The sequence below is a fragment of the Panthera pardus genome, unplaced genomic scaffold (assembly GCF_024362965.1).
Source record: "Panthera pardus isolate Hobbes unplaced genomic scaffold, ASM2436296v1 HiC_scaffold_1, whole genome shotgun sequence".
NCBI classification, from domain to species: domain Eukaryota; kingdom Metazoa; phylum Chordata; class Mammalia; order Carnivora; family Felidae; genus Panthera; species Panthera pardus.
The window spans coordinates 37958350-37984629 of NW_026526654.1; the positions used below are offsets into that span (position 1 = coordinate 37958350).

Here is a 26280-nt window from a genome sequence, read left to right on the forward strand (position 1 = left end):
AGTCTCTCTGAGAGAGGGGTAAACTGAGAAGTAGAAAGACTTAAGTTCCTGAAAGATCTTGCAGGACCTTCAGCTCTGGCAAGACTGTGTCAGAGGTCCAGTGGTAAAGGTGCAGTCTGTAAGACTGCAAGTATGATGTGACCACCTTAGTGATTTTTCACTCAATTAATACAAAGTCTATGTTTCGTTTTGTTTTTAATGTTTGAGAGAGCGCGCGCAAACAGGGGAGGGGCAGAGACAGAAGGGAGAGAGAATTCCAAGCAGGCTCCACACTGTTAGCACAGAGCCCCACGCGGGGCTCCAACCCATAAACCGGGAGACCATGACCTGAGCCAAAACCAAGAGTCTGAGGCTTAACCGACCGAACCACCCAGGCGCCCTTAGGGGTTTTTTCTTTTATTGCGGCAAAACAGACCTAACATAAAATTTACCATTTTAGCCATATTTAACTGTACAGCTCAATGGCATTGAGTACATTCACAATAATGTGCAGTGATCAGCACCATCCATCTCCAGGGCTTTTTCATCACCCCAAACCGAAACCGTGCACCCATTAAGCAGTAACGGCCCATTCCCTCTCCCCCTGCCCCTGGTCACTCCTATTCTACTTCCTGCCTCCACCTACGACTCTTCTAGGGTGGGGGCTTCCGCGCTGAAATTTGAAACTGGCCTGGTGGAGGGAGGGGTAGGAGAGATGGAAGAAAGAGGCAGACCCTTCCAGGCTGCTAGGCGGCAGTTTTTAAAAAAGCAAGGGGGGCAGTTTTAAAATAAGCCTACTTACGAGGCTTGTCTTCAGCAGCCGTAAGACCGGACCGTTTATAGAGGCCTTAACGGGGTTCAGCCACGTATACCATCTAGATGGTCTAAACAACACGTTGTGCCCTCAAGGCTGTGCCCTCGAAAAGAGACCCCGCCGTGGAACTGGTGGGCGGAAGGTACATTCCACGGAGAGCGGAAGGGTGGGGAAATTCTGATTACCAATCCAGCTCTGGGTCAACCAGCGGTCACGTCCTCTGGATGACCTCCTCCTCCAACACTGCAGCCCCGGGGCCTGCGCTTCCACTCTTACACGCCCCTCCCACCCCCGGAAGTGTGTCCTGAGCGGTCCGCAGGGGGCGTTCTTGGCACGGGGGTGCCTCCTTTGGTAGCTAACTGGCTGCGCCGGAGGCAGACGCCACAGTAACAATTTAGTATCTGCGAGAGAAAACACAGATTAAGACCATGACTCACAAAGTGAGTACTAATTTTGTCCATTAAGAGCCTCATGATCTGAACTCTGATTTATTAAGTCCCCTAGGCTGGGAATTGGATCCCTCAGGACATTTACTTGTGTCCTCATGTGATTTAATAAAGATGATACATTAGTATGTAGGAACACAAAATATTCTCTTTGGATAATGGCATAGGTTCCTCCTTGCCAGACATAATGTAATACTGTCCAAGTCCACCTTATTTTGGAGGACAGTTTTTCTCATTAGGAACGTTTCAGTGTTCAGGGCCACCAGGGTTGTTCAGCCCGTTAAGCATGGGACTCTTGGTTTCTGCTCAGGTCATAATCTCAGGGTTAGTGGGTTGACAGTGTGGAGCCTGCTTGCAATTTTCTCTCCCTCTCTCTTTGCCCCTCCCCTGCTCAGTCTTTATCTCTCTCAAAATAAATAAATGAAACATTTAAAAAATAGTAAATTAAAACACGAATCGTTTTATTTAAAATGTTTAATTTATGTATGAGCAATAACATTCAGAAGGTCCCAATTGTACTATGGAGATACTTTTTTGTAGAAATGTTCATGCACACACCACTTAAGATGATTACCCTATGTAAGTGTCCTATAATTTGGAAAACTGTGCTCTGTAAATGAGAAGATTAAAGGCACCTGCTCAGCCTCTGCAAGCTGGCCTGCAGCTATAGCCCAGAGATGCCACCACCTGGAATCTTAACTCTGTCACCCATTGTCCCACGAGGAAATGATCCAGCAGGAATCTCCCCTCTCCCCTCTCCTGGGGAGCTATTCTGGCTCCCTCGTCTCCCACTAGGACTTCATCATCGGCCCCTGCTTGAGTCTCTAGGCTCTTCTCCCATTACACACTACCCTTGACTTTGTGCTCACCACACAAAATTCCTTGAGTTTTGACATTTATTGTTCTCTCCCCTTCTTACCATTGCTCAGGATCTTTTCTCTGTAATTCTTTTTCTCTACCTCCTCTCTTCACTTAAAGAAAGAAAGAAAGAAAGAAAGAAAGAAAGAAAGAAAGAAAGAAAGAAAGAAAGAAAGAAAGAAAGAAAGAGAGAAAGAAAGAAAGAAAAAGAAAAAGGAAGGAAGGAAGGAGGGAAAGGAAGGAAGGAAAACAGGGGCACCTGGGTGGCTCAGTTGGTTGAGCGTATGACTTCAGCTCAGGTCATGAGCTTGCAGCTCTTGGGTTCAAGCCCCACATCAGGCTTTGTGCCGACTTTGAGCTCAGAGCAGGCTTTGAGCTCAGAGCCTGGAGCCTGCTTTGGACTCTGTGTCTCCCTCTCACTCTACCTCTCCCCCATTTGCACTCCGTCTCTCTCTCAAAAAGAAATAAACATTTGAAAAAAATTTTTAATTAAAAAAGTTAAATAAAAAAGCAAAACAACAACTTATGGACCTAACAGAAGAAAAGATTTATTTCTCTTTATGATCTCCAATTTTAAATGGACACAGCATGTGGACAAGGTGTGTAATTTTGCTCAGTTTTACCACAATGCTTCATTCCCAGCTACCGCTTTTAGAAAACTCTATTATAAATTTATTTATATTATTTCCATTCTTTACTCTTGCATCAAAATGCCTTGTAGATTTATAAAACTGGCCATAATGCTCTCAAGCCCAAAAGCTCAGATCTAAGTAAACTGTAAAAGAAATGTGTCAAAAATGTCTTTTTCCACAATATAAAGTCACTTTCGGTAGACATAACTTCTATCTTTATATGTAACACAAATCAAATATTTAAACCGTATCTTGCTACCAAAGTTCTAACTTAAGAGATAGAAGACAATATAAATATTTAGAAAGCTTATTATACTTAATATAATGATATTTTGGTTATCAATTAATAATTGTAGAATTACTATATCTAATATAAAGCCTTTAATTTCTCCAAATTATTTAGCCAATGTAATCTCTCCTAGAAAACTTCAAATGGGTGAGTCTTGTCAACCATGTTCTCATTCAAGACAATATTAGACAAAAAAAAAAAAAAAAGTTAAAATCTAAATTCAAAGCTGATTTTTAAATAATGTGGCAATGTTCATAGGAAAGATACTCCTTTATAAAAGCCTAAGCCTCAAGTATCTTATTAAATTCCTTCTTAAGTTTTATTTTTCCTAAGTCACAAAGAACAGGAAATTTATTTTTTTTAATTTTAATGTTTGTTTATTTTTGAGAGAGAGAGAGACAGAGCATAAGCACGGGAGGGGCAGATAGAGAGAGAGGGAGACAGAATCCGAAGCAGGCTCCAGGCTCTGAGCTGTCAGCACAGAGCCCGACACGGGGCTCGAACTCACAAACTGTGAGATCGTGACCTGAGCTGAAGTTGGACGCTTAACTGATTGAGCCACGCAGGCGTCCCAAGAAGAACAGGAAATTTAGTCTACCACCTCAGTTTACAAATCTAACAGAATGCCAGCAACCCTCTATTACAAGAGTAAGACCCCAGAACTTAGAGGGTCTTTCATCCCATAGACCCTGGATTCCACTGTGTCCTGGATGGTAGTTGTTGAAATAAGGCACATCTCAAATACTGGTTTTTCAGAACACACCTATAAAAATACTATTTTTTATTTTGTTCATAGTTATTCTTGAAAACTGCAAAGATAGTAGTTTCTTAGGAAATAACATATTTTATGCTTTAAGTTTCTCAATCTAATGACATCTTATATTTTTTGGTTTTTCTTACATCATTTGTTCATCTTTTGCTTGTCTTCCATCATTTCATCTCCACTGTCACCCTGTGAGGCGGCAGGGTTGTGTGGCAAGTGCTCTCTTTCCCCTTGTTCACTTCTGTCTGAGAGAGTGTTACCTCAGTCTGCATTTGGGGAGGCGGTACGCTTCAAGGAAGCTGGCTGTTCCTCCATCTTGTTAGCCTCGGCCATCATAATTATATTGCTCTTGCCAGTGAACGGGTTAGGAATGGCAAAAAGATGTGAGGGAAGGCTCTGAGGGGCTTCTGGAGAGGTTTTAAAACACACCTGGGGGGAGCCTCTCTCTTTTCCTGCCTCTGAATGTTGTAGTCACAGAGGAAGAAAGGGAGCCCATGAGAGACTATTGGGCCCAAGCCCCATGTGTTAATGGGAGTGAATGCGAGGGAGTAAAAAGGGAAAATACTTATGACCAGTGGACAATATACATAAAATAAACATATATAAAACATACATGAAAGTGTACAATAATAACAGGCTGACATAGGTCCTTAATGACTCAACCCAAACTACAGAACAATAATACACCTTAACAAAAGAGAAACTAGTGCCAAGAAAATCAAGAGATGAACTACAACCACATGTATTGTTATGGATGAATCTCAGCATTGATAAAACGTCTGCAGAAGAATCCACCTAGGACGGTTGCATTTATATAACGTTCAAAACTGTGCAAAACTAAAAAACATCTCTTGGTTATAAAGTTGTAGAAAAGTTGGGGCCCCTGGGTGACTCAGTCAGTTAAGCGTCCGACTTCAGCTCAGGTCATGATCGCGCAGTTCGTGGGTTCAAGCCTCAGGTCGGGCTCTGTGCTGACAGGTCGGAGCCTGGAGCCTGCTTCAGATTCTGTGTCTCCCTCTCTCTCTGCCCCTCTGCCACAAATTCTCTGTCTCTGTCTCTGTCTCTGTCTCTCTCTCTCTCAAAAAATGAATAAAAGTTTAAAGTTACAGAAAAGCTATAAAGAAAAGCAAGAGGATGACAGATACAAAGTTCAGGAGAATTTCCCTTGTGGTACAGGTAGAAGGCTAGGGTCCAGGAGTATCCACTAGGCCTTGAAGAGCCCTAGGATAATCCTATTCACAGGCCTGGTGGCAGGAGACAGGTGTTCACGTGTTCTAGTTACTATTGTTCTTTATGCATTGCAGGTTATAAATATCCCTGCATAGTATTCAATATGTAATTTCTAAAAAAAAACTATTTGCAAAATAAAGAGAATATTGTCAAGTGGCCAGTTAGGAACTTGCAAATACTGCAATATTTTTATTTAGAGAACAGAGTTCCTTTGACTCTCTGAGAAGGGTAAGGCCTCCTACTTTCATCTGAGGTTGCGTGATCAGATCCTGGGTCAAGGCAACTCACAGTTAAATGGGCTGTCAGTGCGAGGTTTCATGTTTGTCTGTATAGAAGTCAGATTGTGTTTACTCTTGTGGCTACAGGTGTCAGAGGCTAAAATTCCTTCTACCTTCATTGTTTTTTGTCTCCCCTGTTGTCTGTTGGGTTTCCCTAGACACTCCTTCTTACATAGGATCTGAGGCAGACAGTCCCTTCTGTTGTAATCCCTAGTTATTATACAGAGGCACAGGCCATGTGGTAGTAACAGGTGGGGAGAGGGGAAGTATTCTATTAGTCCTGTGACCAGGTCTCAACCTTTTAGTGAGCCTGTGCCCCTGGGATGTGATCTTCAAACATGCTCCTCAACTTCAGATGAAACAGGAAGGCTAGAGGGGGCAGTAGTTGGGTGTTTTCTTCTCCCACATGGAAGGCTAGAGGGAGGTATAGTTGGGTGTTTCCCTGCCCCTAAGTCAGGGAGCCTCTGATAAATAATGTCTCCAGCAGGCAGGATTTTGTTCAAAAGAACAGAACGCTCTGGGCAGATTTCAAAGAGACCTTACCCCTTCCTGCCACCAGACGCACCAGATTTTTCTCTGATCTTCACCTTGAGAACTTGGTGGGGCACCGGGAGGTAAATCTAACAAAAGCATGGCAGACTCCTAAAACTGAGCCTCCTAGAGATTTTAACTCTCTAGCTCATCTGCACTAAGCCTCCAGAAATTCATCAATTAGTGTAAGTTTTTCTACCCTGGGACTGCCTTCTGCTCCCATTAAACCGTAATTCTCTGTGTTCACCTATCTCTTCAATGCTTGAGGCAATGTCTGGCCTTGTGACCTGCATCCTCTGAGAAATCTAAGTGCAGGTCTTGATTTTCAGTTTGTTCAGCTTTTTCTTGTTATAAGGACAAGAGGGACACGCAAGCCCTTTACATGTCTGATGGGAAATGGGCAGCTCACAGTTCACTCTGCAGACTTTTAAATTTTATAAGTAAAACTTTGTGAGTAAGACATTGAGTTTCTTCCCTTCGACCTAAAGAGTACACTTACAGGTCTCCAAGGGAAAAGGGAAGGGAGGCAAAATGAAAAGTCATGGTGCTGGCCGGGATGAGAGGTTTCCTCCAGTGGGCAGACTCCCTGGGACAGAGTAGGACTCCAAAGAGCAGACCTGTGCAAAAGGGTGTGTGGGCCACTTAGGGCTCTCTAAAACTCGGTATGAATTATTTTAAATAACATTTACAGAATCGACAGGAATAAGCCAGAAAAGAGTACTCCGGAATCTTAATTTCACTTTCAAGCAGCCCTAATATTTTCTCATCAGGAAGCACATATAAATATTCTCTAGAACAGGTTTCAAATGCTGTCAAGAACAGTTTCGCTGAAACAGAAAGACACGTTTTCAGAAATCCTCTTATCAAATAATGTAGGCAAGAAGCATTTTGAGAGACAGATTTTCCTGAATGATAAAAGCATCCAACCCACTATGAGAAGCTTAACAATTATAATACTAGATGCCCAGTGACCTAGCTTCAAAATGTATACAAACAAAAAATTGACAGAATTACAGCAGCCAAGTCACAATGGGGGCCCCCGGGCTGTTTACATTTTTGAGAGAAATACAGCACCATTTATCGGACAATGGACAAACAGCTCATTCGAATTAGTTTCACAACGTTAACATGAGATCACACTATATTTGTTTCCATAACACCATACCTTGTGAAGCTGAGTTGTCAGCGATTGCTGTGATAAAAAATAAGCAAGCATGACTTGGAAACATCAATTTAGAACAGGAAACAAGGGTGGTGGTGTCTAATCTGATTCCAAGGTTTGAGAAGTTCTGTAGTACCCAACAGGTGCATACATGCCATTGGTAAGTAATTGTGATGATCTAAGAATAAATTAGATGAACACAGAAAATTATTTTTCTCTTTAAAAAAAGACTCCAGGAACAAGGGCTAAGTTTTACAGGGTTGCCTCAACAACCTTTGTGAGCTGATTTCAGGAAGAACACTTTGTTTAGTGTGTGTGTGTTTTTACATGCTTAATGTGAGATGTGTATTCAGTCAGGAAAATAGAGGCCAGCATCCCAAGCAAGACCTGATTTCACCCAGGTCATTGGAGTAGGGCCTTGTTGCCTAAATTGTTTCTAGTAAATTTATAAGTAGGATTTTAGACCCTTTTGTTTTTAAGGACTAGAAACCAACCTAGTTAAGCAAAACTGATGGTAGGATGTTTTTAGAAAAGCTGATGAAATTCAAGGATTGATGAAAAACAAGCTTTCAGGATCCACGTAGGGCTGCTCTGGGAACCTCACCACATGAGTTTCCAGTGTCTCAGTTACCAAAAACTCCTAGTCTCTGTTTTTAAGTTCTGAATTTCTGGAACAGAATCTGATTGGCCCGGCCTAGGTCAGTTGTATACCTTTGGACAAATTAGCTGTGTCCATGGGACTGCAGAAACACCATAGCTGGGGGACGCGTGGGTGACTTAGTCACTGAGCCTCCGACTCTTGATTTCAGCTCAGGTTATGATCTCACGGTTTCATGGGTTCGAGCCCCAGGATGGGCTCCGTGCTGACAGGGTAGAGCCTGATTGGGATTCTCCCTGTCCCTCTGCCCCTTCTCTGCTCGTGCTCTATCTCAAAATTAATAAATAAACTTAAAAAAAAAAAAAAGAACCATGATAGCTGGAAGAGCACCTCCATGTTCAAAGCAGAAAGCTCTTCTCAAAGAACTAGATACAGATTCAGCTTAACAGTGACCCAGTATTCGGAATACACCTGTTTCCGCAAAGAGAGAAAAGGCAAAGTTCTAACCTATTGATTCCCCTGAATCAAAGTCCTCATTTAAACTTAGTTTAAATGTTACAATATTTTTTTTTCCACAAAGGAAACTACTGTAACAGTGCTGACATTTATGTCATAAGAACGCTGTGGAAACTGAGCAAGATCCCCTTCCAAATGCATTACATTTTGATGGAATGAATTTATAAAATGAAAATCTCCCTCCAAGGGTTGATATTTAACCTTTTACATGTGATTATTTTAAGATGCTTAATTTTATTTGGATATGTCAGGTTCTGATATAAATTTTTGATGAGGTCTTTGTACTAATAACTATGTAGAGACATTGAATCTCATAGCCTGCGAGTTCAGATAGGCAAAAACATATCTATTTTTCTATAACTAAACTTATTTTCTTTCTCGAGCCCTCGTTTCACTGATGACATAAAATTAATGCTAGTCTGGCAGAATTTCCTTGGCCGATGCACAATGCCCTTCCCATCCCCTTTCTATTTCTCCAACATTGCATCAAAGATACAGAAAGATCTACAACATCCAGGCATAGGCAGCAGGTGTGCCTCGGGGCCCAGCTGTCATCTGCTCATCCTGGCATTTCCTGCTGGTCCTCATTCTCACTGGTCTCTAATGTGGGACATCTATAGTCCGTAGTCCCATGGCCATAGTCCCACCTGGCCCGCAGCCTAAACTCCTTGGCAGTTCTTCTGCATCACTCATGTCCTAACTGTGGGGTTCCGTATGTTCAACAGCCCTCTCTGCCTGTTTCTGTGTCCATCTTAGGGAGAGGGTAAGGCTTTCGATGCTCTCCTTGCCACTTTGCCTAGACATCATGACCCATGCTGTAATGTAGGAGAAATCTGGAACCTTGCCTGTCACCCAGTTCCCACCAAGGAAACAAGAGTTGCAGTGCACTCCTGCATGGAGTCCTTCATTCCCTCCTTTCATCCCCTAATCGTGGCTTTCCTTGCTTACTCTCTTCTTCCCCTAGAGAGATATAACTTTGTCTAGTCTTGGTAGGTGGGCTACCTGGATCTGTGTAATAGCCCTCTCTACCTTGTTTTTGTGGCATAATATTTTATATACTTCAGTTCTCCAGAGTTCTGAGTTTTGACACTGATTTTCCTACAACTCAAAAAACTTTTCCTTTCCAACTGCTGTTCCTGCAATGAATGTGTTATTTGAGAACATGAAACCGAACATTCACTTTTTTTTAGTCGAGCCCCTTACTTATTAGTCCTCGCCTTGCTGTTCTAATAACCATACACCGAGAAATGTTAATATTAACCTTCCCTGCTGCCTGACTGAGGGGCACATGGTAGGGGTCACAGGGGAGACCAAAAAAAAATGCATAGATTAATACTGTAGGCTACTATCTCATTGCACTAAAATATTTTGCAATCATTTTGATATTCATTTCAAAATAAGTATGACATTTAAAATGTAAGATATTTTCCTTTACCTTCCGATGAATAAGTGAAATAGAACATTTATTTTATTTTTTTTTACTTTTTTTCAACATTTACTTATTTTTAAGAGACAGAGAAAGACAGAGCATGAGCAGGGAGCGGCAGAGAGAGAGGGAGACCCAGAATCCGAAGCAGGCTCCGAGCTCTGAGCTGTCAGCACAGACCCTGATTCAGGGCTCAAACTCACAAACCGCGAGATCGTGACCTGAGCCTAAGTCAGATGCTCAACCTACTGAGCCACCCAGGCACCCCTGAAATAGAACATTTATGAATGAAGTATCAATGAACAATGAACCTATTCAGGAAAACCCTAATCCACTTTTATTTTTAGTTTAATTTTTACATATATTGAGGAACCTTTGTTAAAGATAATGACATGAGGGGCGCATGGGTGGCTCGGTCGGTTAAGCATCCAACTTCGGCTCAGGTCATGATCTCGCATTTCATGAGTTCAAGCCCCACATCAGGCTCTGTGCTGACAGTTCAGAGCCTGGAGCCTGCTTTGGATTCTGTGTCTCCCCCTCTCTCTGCCCCTCCCCTGCTTGTGCTCTCTCTCTGTCTCTCAAAAAATGAATAAATATTTTTTAAAAATTTAAAGATAATGACATGAAATTAAGACATTTCTTAGGGGCACCTGGGTGGCTCAGTTAGTTAAGCATCCAACTCGATTTTGGCTCAAGTCATGATCCCAGGGTCATGGGATCAAGCGCTAACAGCATGGAACCTACTTGGGATTCTCTCTCTCTCCCTCTGTCTCTCTGCCCCTCCCTCACTGGTGCTCCCACTCTCTCTCAAAATAAATAAACTTTAAGACATTTCTTAAATATATTACCAGTGGAATAAGTATACCCAGTGAAAACCCAAAGTCCAAATTTGACCTGCCCTGCCTGTATGGATATAGGTCAGAATGGCAAGGATACTGTGGGCATCAACCATGGCCTTGGCTCTTTCCACTGAAGGAGCATTTGCAGTTTGCGTTGGGAGCTGGACATTCTGATTTGTGTGGGACCTGCCCCACCCAGGCTGCCTGCAGCCAGCATCTCAATTCAGCACCTCAGTGAAGTGTAATCAGTCCCTCCACATGGTATCTTTGCCGTTCTGACCTATATCCAGATTCCCTTATTCTGGTTTCCGGAGCCAGGTGACCTAAGTCAGCCCAGCATTTTAGTCCCTCGTTATAGAAAATCCTGAGGGGAAGGAAAAACGTCTACATTTGTCAACTCGTCTCTGCTTGTGGCACTGCCACATTTTAGGGTGTATTTCACTTTTGTTCTAACTGCCATCCCCGGGCCTCTCTTACTCATTTCTTCTCACATTCTGACTGTCAAATAAGACGTTTTGTTGGAAACATAACACAGAAGGCAGCACAGAAATATTACTCAACCAACCCTGACACTCGACCATTAAGAGTCCATGGAGCTGACCAGAGAGTGAATCAGAATGTTCAGCCTTTCGGCCACTATTGAAAACACTAATGTCATATTCCATGCAGTTTATAGGCCATGATTTACCATTGCTGGACAGTGACTGTATTCATTATTTTACTTTTATATTATTCAGTAATATATTACTATTATGTGATCATTACTTTAAGTATTATTATATGTAAGGGTATCATGAACATCTTTATATAAAGTATTTTTTCTTTGCTGAATACTTTCTATATGATAAGTTCCCATAAATGAGATTATTACAACTATCACAAACAGTAATTATGATAATTGTATAAAAAATAGATTTTAGGGTAAAACATTGTTAAGGAAAAAAGAGAACACAATTTGTTTGAAAAATAGTAACAACTGCATGGGGTCAAAATCAGGAAAAAATGAGCCAAAATGAAAATTTTATCAAGATAATGAGATTAGAAATGATTTCTCGGTGTGTAGGTGGCTCAGTCGGTTAAGCGTCTGACTCTTGATTTCGGCTCAGGTCATGATCTCACAATTGTGACATTGAGCCCCCACCACCCCGCCGTCAGGCTTGACCCTGGGTGTGGAGCGTCCTTGAGATTCTTTCTCTCCCTCTCCCTCTCTCTCTCTCAAAAAAAAAAAAAAAAAAAAGAAGTGATTTCTTTTTTCTTTCAAAACTTGACAATGTTTAAATTTTGTTGGAATTTTTTTATGTTTTATTTCTTTCTTTTGAGAGTGTGTGCGTGTGCACACACACAAGTGGGGAGGGGCAGAAAGAGACAGAATCCCAAGCAGGCTCCGAACTCTCAGTGCAGAGCCAAACAGGGGGTGGGGAGGTAGGGGGTGCTCCACCTCACAAACCATGAGATCATGACCTGAGCCGCTATCAAGAGTTGGCTGCTTAACTGACTGAGCCACCCAGAAGCCCCTGGAATTTTTTTGAAAAGACCACTGACATCTTCTGATTATAGGGGCACGTGAGTTCTCCATTGAAAAAGTATTCTTATTCTTTAAAGAATATGTGAAAAAAGAATGGCTTTTCTTTAGAGCATTATAGTCCTTCAATGACATAATCAAATTTGTACTGGTTGCATGATCTACTGGCATTTCAGTGTTTGAAAAGCAGCTGACAAACAGTAACAGCACAGAGTCTCAAAGTACCCTGTTTTAATTGTACTGCTCTTACAAACATGCACATTTGAGGGGGTGTGATTATGGCTGATCTACTAATTCAACATAACTGAATAATTTTTTCGGAATTTATTCCTCATTCAAATTCTAAATTTAATTCACATTTTGTATGTACATTCCAGAGGAAAGACAGAATACACAATAAGAAGGGAATAATACTGAGAGTTAAGTGGCTTTGCTTTGTTTGAACAGTAAATCAAATCTTTTCTCTATTTGTAAAATTATCTTACAAGATAGCTAATAGCACTAATGCATTCTAGTTGCTTACTTTAAATCAAAATATAACAGATCTCAACCCTTTCTTCCTTTTGTTTCCAGGTGTCATTATATGTCACTTTATCCTTCAACAATTAGGTAGGTTCTAACATTTACTAAGAAGCGTTTGTTTTATGTCTAAAAACTTCCACATAGGCTAAAACAGATACCATTTTTATTCATTTATTTATTTTTTAAATTTAAATTTCAGGTAGTTAATTTTTTTCTAAATCAAAGTGCCTAACGCATTTCACCCTTTTCTAAAACCCTTCTTTTCTTTTCCAGCTTTAGCGAGACATAATTGACAAATACTGTCATACTAGCTTTAGCTGTACAACATGATTTGACATCATTTCATTCTGAAATCACAGTGCAAAAATGCTGTAAACTACCACTGTAAATGTTGGCTTTTTGTTTTCCTTTGGCCACTAAGTGTACTCTCTGTGGTGTGTGTGTGATTCCTGCCTTGGTAAGTAAGGTTAAGCGGGGGAAGTATAAGGAAAGGGAAATTATAAGAAAAAAGGCATAGACGTTCCCTATCAACTTGTGTTTGCCAATCCGGAAGGGAGGTTTGCAAATAGGGCACTCATTAAAAGTTTATATGGTAAATTCAGGAAGGCTGAACCTGAGGAGAGCAAGACTGAAGGTTTTATAGGGAGCATTCTGGGTGGGCATCAGCAGCGGGCAGAAACCAAAGTTTACATAAACCATTTCTCTGATACTCATCTAGCCCCTCAAAAAGCATTCGGTTATTACTTACCCTTAAGTCAACACATCTGATCTTTCTCTTCCCCTTCTTCTCAGACATTAAAAGAAGGCAAACTTGGTTACACAATTAAACAGCTCATTCATCCCTCATACCCCCATTACAGATATGTGAGAGCTAAGCGTGCCAGACCTGGGGGATGGGAGTGGTGCAAAATAAATTATTTAAAGAATTGGCAGTATTTTTCTTCACTTAAGAATGATATCTTTTCCGCTTTTTGAAAAATGTTCAAAATTCATCCAGAAATCTGTGGACTGATCAGCAATGACAATATACAGGAGCGATGGAAATTTTTAAGATTTTTTAAAGCATTTTTAACTTTTACTGACATGGGCAACTAAATAGGCCATCTACTTACTTAGAAAAATATAAAATACCTCTCCAGTAAAAGCAAAACCATACTCCTCCCTCCAAGAATCTTACTAGCTTTATTTTCCAGATATTTCCAGAAAAATTCCCTAGTGTATAGATCCCATCGTACATCTTGATGCTTTGATCTTGTAACTCAAGATCCTCATGGTTCTCTGGATAATCTTGTTCCTTCCATTCTATTCTCCTTTCAAACTCTCCTCCCAAGGGCTCTATCTTTCATATATGCAGCACAGCATAAGCTCAGGGCCTAAACTCAGTTATAAGTCTTTATCTGCTTCTACCTGTTAGCATTCTTGAAATATGTTGAAATAAACAACTGAGGGCTGAAATTACTTGGATTTCTCTCCAGTCTAAGTTGTAAGATTAGGGTGCCTGGGTGGCTCAGTCGGTTGGACATCCGACTTCAGTTCTGGTCATGATCTCACAGTCTGTGGGTTCAAGCCCCACGTCAGGCTCTGTGCTGACAGCTCAGGGCCTGGAGCCTGCTTCCGATTCTGTGTCTCCCTCTCTCTCTGCCCCTCCCCTGCTCATGCTCTGTCTCACTCTGTCTCAAAAATAAATAAAAACATTAAAAAAAAAAATTTCAGTTACTTGTCAGATTAAATACTTTAGGGACACCTGGGTGGCTCAGTCGGTTAAGCAACTGACTTCAGCTTAGGTCATGATCTCATGGTTGGCGAGTTCAAGCCCTGCATGGGGCTCTCTGCTGTCATCACTGAGCCTACTTCGGATCCAGTCTCCCTCTCTTTCTGCCCTTCCCCCGCTCACTATCTCTCTCTCTGTCAAAATAAATAAACATTTTCTTAAAAAAGATTAAATACTTTAACAGTCACATGAGCATTTCTTGGCCTTTATTTCCTGGTTTAGATTTTAGTTACTGTACCATTGAAACCCTTTTGTTGATGCATGATTTTCTAATGAAACCTGGACATTTCATATTGTGTTATGAGACTCTGGATCTTCTTGAAACCTGTTTTAGCTGGCTTTCTCTGGCAGGAAGGGTGTTCCAGCTCCCCACATGGTGACACTGGGGTGGTCCTATTACCACTGGAAGACCAAAGTCCTGACTCCCGGTGGAGGGTGGAGTGCCTCGTGACTACCTGGTGAGCGTTGAAGTCTGGACACCACGCTTTGTTGGTCAAGGTTGGAGGAGAACACAATTTGTTTCTGTGGTGTTGGTTGCTGTAGAGTAGCTGTTGTCCAAAAGTTTTCTGTCCTGTTAGGTTGCCCCTTCTCTGGTCCTGCGGGTAGAGAGACCACGGTTTTGCTGGGCACTTTTTGTGTGTGTGGCCTTTGGTGTTTCCAGTTGCTGGCTTCTTTGGCTCCATGTCTGGGATATACAAGGCAAAGGAAAGCTCAAGGAATTCACCCCAGTGTTGTCTTCGAATCCCAAGGTCCCTAGCTGGTCTGCCTTCCTCTCTCCACCTTTTTTGGTAGATCTGTTTTATATAATGTTCAAGGTTTTTAGTTATACTCAGTAGGTGGAATAGAAAAGCATGTCCGCTCCATCTTTCTAGAAGCAGAAGTCCTCAGAAAAAATCCTTTAACAATCTTATTTTGCCTAGAACAAAATCTGGAAAAGCTGTACCATTTTGACAGGAAGACAACTTTCACTCAAACTCCATTAAGTTTAAGCCCAAATCAGTTCTGACCTAAGATGAAATTTCATCCTAGGTCGGGGGATCCCCCACCTTGATCATATTTCTAGGGGTACGCAGTATACTAAAGATGCAATAATTGCCTTCTCATTTCTATGCAAGAATCCGCCCCTGCCACGGCTTCAGATGAAAGCAGCTGTGACCCTGTCCTTCCCTCCTGCCAGCTGACGCTGTGGGTGAGTACCACAGACTGACAGAATCCAGGGCGCCTGGGAGAGAGGCACATGAAATTCCATCTCCAGAGAGTTTGAGGTTGGGACACAGATTTCATAAGCTAACTTCTGTTAAGTTCAAGGTCAGGTCAAGTAAAGGGCTGAGGCAGGCACTTGGAGATGACTGTTATGAGTTAGGCACAAGAAGGAAAAACTGAAGAAATCAGTCTGTAGAAAGAAAAAAATAATAACAAAGCAGACACACAGGGAGAAGAGACAAGAAACCATGGGGTTCCAGAGAAGATTTGTGTGAATGTGTTTCTGACTTGGCCCCTGCTCACTGTCCAGTGCCCAGTTTCAGGTCGTTTTGCATATAAGCCACATTTCATGCCCTTAGGTTTCCTGAGTCCCAATATCCCTACATCCCTCTAATAATTTTCTCGCGTAGATTTCTGAGCTTTGCAACAGGAGTGTCTACTTGTGGAGTTTGGATGACCACGGACCTCTGGTCCTGCTGCTGCAGCTCTCCGTATGGACCATGACAGGAAACATCTACCATGGCTGCTAGAGTCACTGCACAGCCTGAATTATTGGCACAACATACGTTCCCTTCCTATGTAGTTGCCTTCTTGTCTATAGCCATGCGACCCTAATGCCCTCGCTCTCATCTACATATTTACCTTCTTTCCTTCCACTCTCCCTCCTAGCTTTCCTTCTGTGTTCTTTGCCCACTTTCTCTTCTGTTCTTCAACATAATTATTGAAATTTGAGAAATATTACACAGTTTGGGAATACAAAGGACATACAACTGGCCAAGAGTTGCCAAAAGAAGTTGCCATCAAAGACAACAAGTTAAAACCAGAAATGACCATATCATGTGGTTAAAAAAAAAAAAAAAAGAAACAAACAAACAAACAAAAACAAAAAGAAAACACAGCATCTTATAAAAGAAGGTCCAACAGCTATGGAAGCTCAAAGGAGATAGATACCACCTCAAATTTCCTTTTGCTAAGTCACGTTACTGCTCACACCAAGGACTGTTAGGGCGTGTCTGGCATAAACAACAGACTGAAAACGGGCACTGTGTAATTTACTGACTACTGGGATTCCTAAATCCAGATGACGGTGCAGAAATCATACAACCAGGAAAATGGTTAAATTATTGGAGGGGACAATAGCTTATTTTTAAGAGGATAATTCTAATGTTTTCTGAGCTTTCTGTATACAATCCCAGTGACGTCTGTTCAATCTTACAAAAAGCAAAACCCTCTTTTTAGCACTGAATATTCCATTGTCTGATACTACAGTTTATTTATTCATTCACCTACTGAAGTACATTTTCATTACGTCCAAGTTTTAGCAATTATGGATAAAGCTTCTAGAAACATCAATGCACTGGTTTTTGTGTGTTCATAAGTTTCCAACTCCTTTAGGTAAATACCAAGGAGTGCAATTGCTGGATCCTGGAGTATGTTTAGCTTTGTGAGAAACTGCCAAACTGTCTTCCAAAGTGACTGTGTCACTTTGCATAATAACCAGCAATGAATGAGAATTTCTGTTGGTCTGCATCCTCTCCAGAATTTGGTGTTGTCTGTGTTCCAGATTTTGGCCATGTTAATAGGTTTGTAGTGGTTTCATTTGAATTTCCCTGATAACATGGGATGTGGAATACCTTTTCATATGCTTAGCTGCTATCTACGTGTATCTTCTTTGGTGAGATGTGAAGGTCTTTCGCCCTTTATTAATGTATTTTTAAGCAGGCTCCACACCCAACATGAGATAAGAGTCACACACTCTACCAACCAAGCCAGCCAAGGGCCCTCTTTGGCACATTTTTTAATCAGGTTGTTTGTTTTCTTATTGTTGGATTTTAAGAGTTGTTTGTATATTTTGGATCATAGTCCTTTATCAGATGTCTCTTGCAAATATTGTATTCCACTCTGTGACTTGTCTTCTCATTCTCTTCACACTGTCTTTCACAGAGATTGAGTTTTTGGTTTTTGTGAAGTCCAGCTTATCAATTATTTCATTCATGGATTGTGCCTTTGGTGTTGCATCTTAAGAGTCATCACCATACCCAAGGCCATCTAGGTTTTCTCCTGTATTATCTTCTAAGATTTTTATAGATTTGCATTTTCCACGTAGGTCTATCTATTTTGAGTTAATTTTTGTGAAAGGTGTAAGGTCTGTGTCTAGATTCATCTTTTGCATGTGGATGGCCAGTTGTTCCAGCACCATGTGTTCAAAAGACTACTTTTGCTTCATGGTATGGCCAGTACTCCTTTGTAAGAGATCAGTTGACAGTATTTATTTAGGTCTATTTCTGGGCTATTTTGTTCCATTGATCTATTTGTCCCTTATTTCACCAAGAAAAGACAATACTTTCTTGATTTCTGTAGCTTTGTAGTAAGTGATGAAGTCAGGTCAGGTCAGTTCTTCAACTTTGTTCTTCAATAATGTGTTGGCTATTCTGGCTCTTTTGCCTCTCCATATAAACTTTAGAATCAGGTGCTTGATATCCACCAAATAACTTGCTGGGATTTTGACTGGAATTGCATTAAATCTATAGGTCAAACTGGGAAGAACTGACATCTTGACAATACTGAGTCTTTCTATCCATGAATATAGACTATCTCTCCATTTACTTCTTTAATTTTATTTATCACTTTTATAATTTTCTTCATATAGATCTTATACATATTTTGTTAGATTTATACCTAAGTATTTCATTTTGGGGGGGGGTGCTAATGTAAATGGTACTATGTTTTTAATTTCAAATTCCACCTGTTCATTGCTGATATAAAGGAAAGCAATTGATTTTTTTTTTTTTATATTAACCTTGTATCCTTTAACCTTGCTATAATTGCCTGTTGGTTCCAGGAATTTGTCTATTCATCTCAAATGTGAAGAAAGACAGTTTTATTTCTTCTTTCCCAATCTGTATAGCTTTAATATCCTTTCCTTGCATTATTACATTAGCATGGACTTTCTGTACAATTTTTAAAAGAGGTCGTGAAATGGGAAATTCTTGCTTTGTACCTGATCTTAGTGGGAAAATTTGGAGTTTCTCACCATTAAGGATGATGTTAGCGCTAGGGTTTTGGAGACAGTCTTGATCAAGTTGAGGAAGTTCCCCTCTATTCCTAGTTTACTGAATGCTTTTATCATGAATAGATGATGAATTTTGTCTGATGTTTTTTCTGCATCTATTGATATATTTATGTGATTTTTCATTTTTAGTTTGTTGATGTAATGGATTACATTGATTTTTAAATGTTGAACCAACCTTGCATATCTGGTGATAAATCTTACTTTTTATGCACTGACTGTCGGATTTGATTTACTAATCCGGATTTGTAATGAGGATTTTTGTGTCTATGGTCATGGGAACAACTGGTCTAGTTTACTTTTCTTGTAATGGCTTTGGTTTTGGTATTAGGGTATTGCCAGCCCCATAGAATGAGTTAGGAAGCATTCCTTCTGCTTCTGTCTTCTGAAAGAAATTGTAGAAAATTGGTATAATTTTTTAAATGTTTGGTAGAACTCACCAGTGAACCCACCTGGCTTGGTGCTTTGTATTTTAGAAGGTTATTAATTGCTGATTTGATTTATTTAATAGAGATAGGCCTATTCAGATCATCTGTTTCTTCTTGCGTGAATTTTGGCAAATTGTGTTTTCCAAGGAGTTGGTCCATTTCATCTAGGTTATTAAATTTGGGGGTATAGAGGTATTACTCATATTCCTTTATTATCCTTTGGGATTTGTAATGATGATGCCCCTTTTTCATTTCTGATATTTCATTTCTAATTTGTGTCCTCTATTTTTTTAGCCTGGCTTTATATAGGTTTATTAATTTTCTTTATCTTTTCAAAGACCTAGCTTTTGGTTTCCTTGACTCTGTCTATTGAAATCCTGTTTTCAATATCACTGATTTCTGCTCTAATTCTTTCTTCTGCTTACTTTGGATTTAATTCACTCTTTTTCTAGTTTCATAAGGTAGAAACTTGAATTATTGATTTTAGCTTTCTTCTTTTCTAATGTATGCACTGTTATAAAGTTCCCTCTATGCACTGCTTTCACCACCAATTTTGCTAAGTTGTCTTTTTTTTTTTTTTTTTTAAGTTTATTTATCTTGAGAGAGACAGAAACAGCATGAGCTGGGGAGGGGCAGAGAGGGAAAGAGGGAGAATCCCAAGCAAGCTCCACACTGCCAGCTGTGGAGCCCAATGCATGACTCAAACTCATGAACCATGAGTTCGTGACCCAAGCTGAAATGAAGTCAGTCACTTAACCAACTGAGCCACCCAGGCACCCCAATAAGTTATGTTTTCATTTTCATTTAGTTCTAAATATTTTTAAATTTCTCTTGAGATTTCTTATTTGACCCATGTGTTATTTAGAAGTGTGTTATTTAAAATCTTCACAAATTTGGGGATTTTCCAGTTATCTTTCTGTTATTGATACTTAATTCCATTGTGATCTGAGAGCAGACATAGTGTCATCTCTATTCTTTTAAATTTATTAAGCTCTACCTTGTGGCCAAGAACGTAGTCTACTTTGGTGAATGAATAATGTGTCTTGTTAGATGAAGTAGTCTGTAGATATCAATTATATCCAGTTCATTGATGGTGATGAGTTCAGCATATCCTTACTGATTTTGTCTGTTGGATCTGTCCAAAAATCCTCCTCTGAAAGATTTCAAATTTAAGAATTCAGATAGTCTTGCATTTGACTCATGTATATTGAAGATGGCTAATGAGACATCTAGTCAACAGCAATCTAATGGGATGTGTATTGTGAGTTTCTGACAGTCCCAGTAAAGCACTTCTCTTTCCCACGTGGGTTATATACATATAAGCAATACAACAAAAGAGTGGAACATGGAGAATTAAAATACTAACTTTATTGCTGATAAAACTAGATTGGAGGGTATAGTTTAGTTAAATGAATTCCAGAATTAGGCAGATGTACCCTACCCAGGTCATGTGAGACTTCCCTGGGCAGGAGCAGAACAGAGCTTGCCCTGAAGAACAGAGCACAACTGCAACCCCTGTGAGCTGCTAGCTCCCCAGAGGAAGAAGAGAAGCTGAGCAGAACATGCCTAGGTGTTTACATTTCAAATTTATCCATCAAATAAATTACTCCCCAGAGGAAGACCTAATAAAAAGGGAGGTCAGAAGTTATACTAATTACATTTCATCCACAAGGAAGAAACATCAAAAGTGGTGGAGGAACATCCCCCCATCTTCCAACAGTACATTAAATCTTAAAAACAAACAAACACCTCTAGTTCACAAATTGTAAAATATTAGCATTATTAGAAACATTTCCCTAGAATTTGAGGTCCCAGAGATTTGACAAATGTAGACAAATGGCTGAAGTTAATACACAGGATGGAGCTCACATTACAAGTAATTTCTCATTCAGAATTTTTAATATTTGGCCTTTACTCTTGACTTCAGACAATGACAAACTAGGTTTATGTTAGCAAAAAAATGGTAATTGAAGGAAAAGGCAGAAAAGGGAGAAAAGGCAGGAAGTGAGGGAGGTAGAAACAAAAGAGGGGAAGGGCAACCGCTGTTAACAAGTAGGTATAAACAGTGCCAGACTTCTTTCTCTACATCTCCTCTGCATTGTGCTACACAGAGTTGAGAGGGAAATCAATTTCAGAATCTGGAACGTTAACAAGCAAGAGGTATGTATTTCTATAGGGCTTCATTACACATTCTTTCTTTAACTCTTTGAGAAAATAGGTTTTTTTCTGGGGAATAGTTTGGAGTGAGAAAATATGGATTTCCAGCTAACATTGAGGGGGAAGGCAAAGCAAAGCTCCAAACTGTACATAATCATTGCAAATACACTATTAGGGAAGTGTCTGCACAGACTTCCCTGGTGGGGACAGCCAATGAGTCTCAGAGTCATATCTCCTGTACTGGTCAGAGGGCAGAACTCAAGGCAGGTGAGAGCGGAGATGGTGTTTTGGGGGGCCTATTTGGGCAGCAGCGTCTCTATCTAGAAAGCTACTTGGCTCCAAAGGATCAGACTTGATTTCATTTCTGAATATACAAACCAAAATCATAATTTGGGAGCTAGATTACTGTAAAAAGAGTTTGCCTAATTCACCTGAACCATTCTCATTGGTTGTTCCACCAAGCAATAATTTAAAAATGGCACCTGCTTCCCCTAGCAAAATTTGTTGACAGGAAGTGTGGATAGCACTGAATGGTCTCTGCGATGGGGGCTGAATTATGGCTACTGATATTTTCACTAAGCCTATCTGTTAGCAGTTGTTGGGAAGTTAGTCGCTCCATGGGACTCCCAATTAGAGAAAAAAAAGAGAATGAAGGGGTGAGCAAAGCAGATGTAAACCCGCTGCTTACACTGCCACTGTATTGAGTTGACTGACAATCAATAAATCAAGTGCAAGGAGACTGGATGGTCAGTGATCCTGTGGGCAGGCTCATGTTGGTGGCTTCTGATGACCTTGAGCTGCTCTTCTGGGAAAATGGGTGGCTTTGGGGAAATGGATGGTTACACCTGTATCAGTCTGAATTGTTCTTAAATATCTGTAACAAAAACCTGAGTAACAATACCTAAGCAATTATTTTTCTTTGAGCAGAAAGTTGGAAGGTAGGCAGGTCCAGGGCTCATGCAGTGCTCTGTGATGTCAGCAAAATCAAGGCTCCTCCTTTCTTACTTCTGTCATACTTAAGTCTATCAACTGTTGCTTCAATGGCACAATAGTTGCTTCAGCTCAAGATGTCACCCTTGAGCTCAAGAAAGGAAAAACTGGGAAAAAGTGAGTGAGGGGTTGCCAACGTTTGTTGGTTTAGCCAGAGAATAGTGACTGCCACATCCTGGAACACAATTTTGGTCCTGAAACAAGGGGAATTAGTTTGAAACCCAGAATCATTTTGGTCTTCCCTAAACCTACCCAGCCTGGGTATTTTGTTGACTCCGACCCCTTTCCTCCTTATAACCTCGTTCCAGAGAACTTCTCACCAAAAATAGACCTATCAAAAGATCACAAAGCAGGACATCTAAATGCTGCAGATATCAGATCCTGGAATAGCCCAGCTCCCAAAGGCCCTGAAGTCACATGTCATGCCTCATCTAGAGACTAAAGAACCAAGAAAATAAACCTTGGTTTCTCAGGAGAAACAAAGTACATTTGCAGGAATAAACAGTAATCTCCCCCTGAGAGTGGTCTCCTGGGATACAGAGAAAAAGGCCCATTGTCTCAGACGTTGTACCTCGGATCAGCTCACCTTCATGTGAAACCAGTTCTGATGACATCATAGAAGACAGGGCCGTCCTAGTTAAAAAAAAAAAAAAAAAAGTATGTGGAAAAAGTCTGTAGGATTCTGTAATAGTTAACAGTGATTGCTTCTGGAAAGGGAGAGAACATTGGAAGGTATGTGAAAAGGAGAGATCACAGTTTATTCTAATACGTCTTGTACCAGTGTAATTAGAGAAGAGGGTGCCTGTACCATCATTAACTTCTGAGGCCAGTAGTAGCTGCAGTGGCAAAGCGAGTGGTTCGCAAGGTCATGTGGAGAACCTCAGGTTGGTTTTGCAAGCGCTTCCTCTGTGCCGGGCACATCGGAGGCTAGGAAGCTACAGCAGGCATGGGCCCAGCCTCCAGCAGGAGAGATGAGGCATGAATGCAAATGACTGCCACACAGCAGAAAGCAGATTGATAATAACGGGGCTCATGAAGTGAGATGAAGTGTCATGAGGATTGGAAGAACGCTTATTTCCTTCTGAGGAGGACCAAGGAAGGCAGAGCATCATGGAAGACACGGCAAACTATGAAATGTTTGTAATACATGTAAACATACTTGCACATCTGTTTTCTCTAAATCTAGTTCCAGTGTCACCTCCGTAGTGAAGGGAGCCCTGGTTCTCCCAGAGGTCAGTTCAGATCCATGATTTCTGTCCCTACCTCATATTAGCACATTTTTCTGTTTATAAATCTTCCTCCACTGGACCCTGAGTTAAAGGGCAGAAAGTATTTCCCGTATCCTGATGCACACACAGCTTGGCACTAGCAGCCATCCCATCCAGCCATTTTCTGAGCTGTGCTGGGTGTTGGGGAGGCAGGCAAAGTTGAATAAGATTTAGTATCTGCAACTGAGGATAGAAACACGAAAGTCAGTAATGATAATGCGGTGTCCTAAGTGCCTTGATAGAAATAATACACATGGCTATGAAAACCAAGAGGACCAGAATCAGAGTGAGATGGTGAGAGAGAATGGCCTTCCCAAAAGCTCTTTTTAAAGAAGGTGGAAAAATGAATAGGGTAGATGGATTTCATGTGAAGGCAACAGCACCAGCCCTTCAGCATTCAAAAATATTTAGTTGACCCCAATTATAATCAGGGTAGAGTCTAGGGAGGGGACTTAACTCCCATCTAAGTATTTCCCTTCCAACGTAATAGACATTTTCGAAAATAAATTGAAGATTAAGAAACCATAATTATAAGAGAAAGCTGGTGAGTCCTAGAATTCCTAGAATCAGAAACAACCTGCCCACAAACTATCTTCCGATTGCTTCCTAACCAGGATTTCAGCACACGGATCCCCTGAGCTAAAGCAATATGTCACCAATTACAGGTTTCCCCCGCTATCCAAAAGTAGAGCATTCCTATGAAACCTTTTGTAAGCCAAAATGTATAAAGCGGCAATTACCATAGATTTATATGAAAGCAATTACCATTAAATTTATTACCATTAATTTTTGAGTATTCCTGGATCCAAAAAATCATCTCTCTCAGGCTTTTCTGGTACCTTAGGAGACATCTTGCTAACAAATGCACAAAACCAACCATGATAAGTCACAGATGCTCACAGACACAGATCAGAGCTCTGGCGGCCTGATGCTGAGATACTAGGAGCCGGTCATGGGAAGCAGCTTGACGGGGCCACGCTGGCCACCTGGGGTGCACGCTGCTCCTTTAACAGCTTGCTGCAAAACAAATGCTGAATGCTATTTTTGCTTTTCACCTTTCTTCATTAAAGCTAAAATCCTCTTCGGATTTCTTTCAGTTAGCAAAAACGAGAACATAGGTTTTCACAGAAGTGAAGTGGCATACTGCAGACTTTCAAAAAGCAGGGGATACTTATAAAAAATAACATCAATACAAAAAAAAAAAAAGTAACCTCATTCCAATTCAACAGCAAAGCTTGGAGGGACTGGTTTGGGGGCCTCCACGCTTTGGCCTGGAAAGATCTGTGTGAGCTTCTTCTCTCCCCACCAGCTAGAGTGCTTTATTGCTCATCAAACAGGCAACTTCCTTCCCCTTGGCATGATTGTGTCCTTTAAAGTCAATTGTCACCTAAGAAATTTTGTTTTGATTCCACTTGCTGCAAAGAAGATACAAGGAACAAACATTAGATCAACAGGATATTATAATCACCCTTTTTGGCAGGTGCAATGCCCACATCAGGCAAGGGTCGGGCTTGTTTCAAATCCTTGAGGCATCTGCTGACACTAACAGGCAGTCTTGGTCAGGAAACACTGAGCAAAGACATAATATTGCCCACCTTTTTCTTTTGCTTAAACCTCCCCTAATCTTCAGGTACATGTTGTGCCCCTCAACAAACGGGTGAGGAAACTGAGGCTTTGGTTAAGCAAATTGCCTCAGCTTGCATGGAAGTTGATATTTGAGCTCAGGTTTTGTTAACCTGGCTCCCAAACCCAGTCTTTGTTACATAAAGCTGCTTCTCTTAATAATCCATAGGCTCCTCAAGGATAGAGAAGGGAAGGTGCTAGTGGAAAAGTAGTTACGTTTTTTGAGGCAAAATCAACTGTCTGAAAATTAATCCAATTCTGCTCACTTTACAGGATTATGGAGAAAACAACTGCCTTCTCAGCACAAACAGTTCTATTCTGCCACAACGCTCCCACACTGCCCTGTTGATACAGCCCTGCAGAGCCTCGCTGTGTGTATAAAGGCACGAAAACCAGAAGGGCTCTCATTCAGAGAGGTCATAAAGCAAGAACTCAAGAAATGCTCATTAACTCTTTAAGATCTGTTTTATGTGCCTTTTCCCTTTCCCCGCAAGAAGTCTTCCATTGATCCTAACATTGTTAACTAATCACCTGTGTACTAGGAGCTAGCTAGAGAGAGCACACAATGGTGAAAAAGGAATCAGCAGTACTATCAGACCCAAATCCCGGAACTTCAAACTATGGGAAGGAAATGTGCTGTCCACTGGGCAGGTATATTGCACTCTCTGGAAGTTGAAGCTGGAATGTTAATTTACCCAAACTTCCAGGTGATTATAATGCACCATACACAGCTCTAAAGAGAGGTCCTAAGAATCATTCAATCAAGAATTCACCCCTGGAGATGCCACTCGATTAGGGAAATGTTAAGACTCATTTATCTTTTAAAAGTTCATACCTCTCAATGAACTGATGTTCTTTTCCATTATCTGCTGGCCATTTTAAAAGCTGGATTTAGGAAGTGATATTTCCCATTTATGCCATCACCAATGCTCGTTAGCAATTAGAGTCTTTAGGTCTTATCTCTGAATAAGATGAAAATTAAAATTGTAGAGCCCAAATCCCATACATAGATTTCATAGCCAAACCAAATCACTAAGCAGGAATTCAGATGGCTGATAAAGTAAGTTTGATGGGAAAGGAATGATAAATGTATTTCCACACAGGGGATTTATGTACAAGAACTGTTCTTGAATCTCTGAGTTCATACTTTCCAACAAGGTTATCTGCTACTTTTCATATGCTGAGGGCAGAGGCTCTTCCAAATTTCTTTGGAGCTTTGAGTAAACTTAATGTTTCTTGACTTTGCTATGCTTCTGACAAAGCTAAAAGAGGAAAGTATGCTGTAAGGATAGCCTATACCCCTTCTTGTGTCACTGAAGGTAAAATGTTGATTTTAAGTAAAACAAACACACAAGGAGTGGGAAA

General features: G+C 40.7%; 1 long non-coding RNA gene across 1 annotated transcript; it reads left to right on the forward strand.

The window, feature by feature from the left end:
* Window positions 1-1136: 1136 nt before the first annotated feature.
* Window positions 1137-25904, forward strand: LOC109264193 (uncharacterized). The gene is made up of 3 exons (XR_002078645.2): window positions 1137-1233; window positions 12457-12492; window positions 25189-25904. It is a non-coding gene; the product is annotated as an uncharacterized LOC109264193 (long non-coding RNA).
* Window positions 25905-26280: the final 376 nt, after the last annotated feature.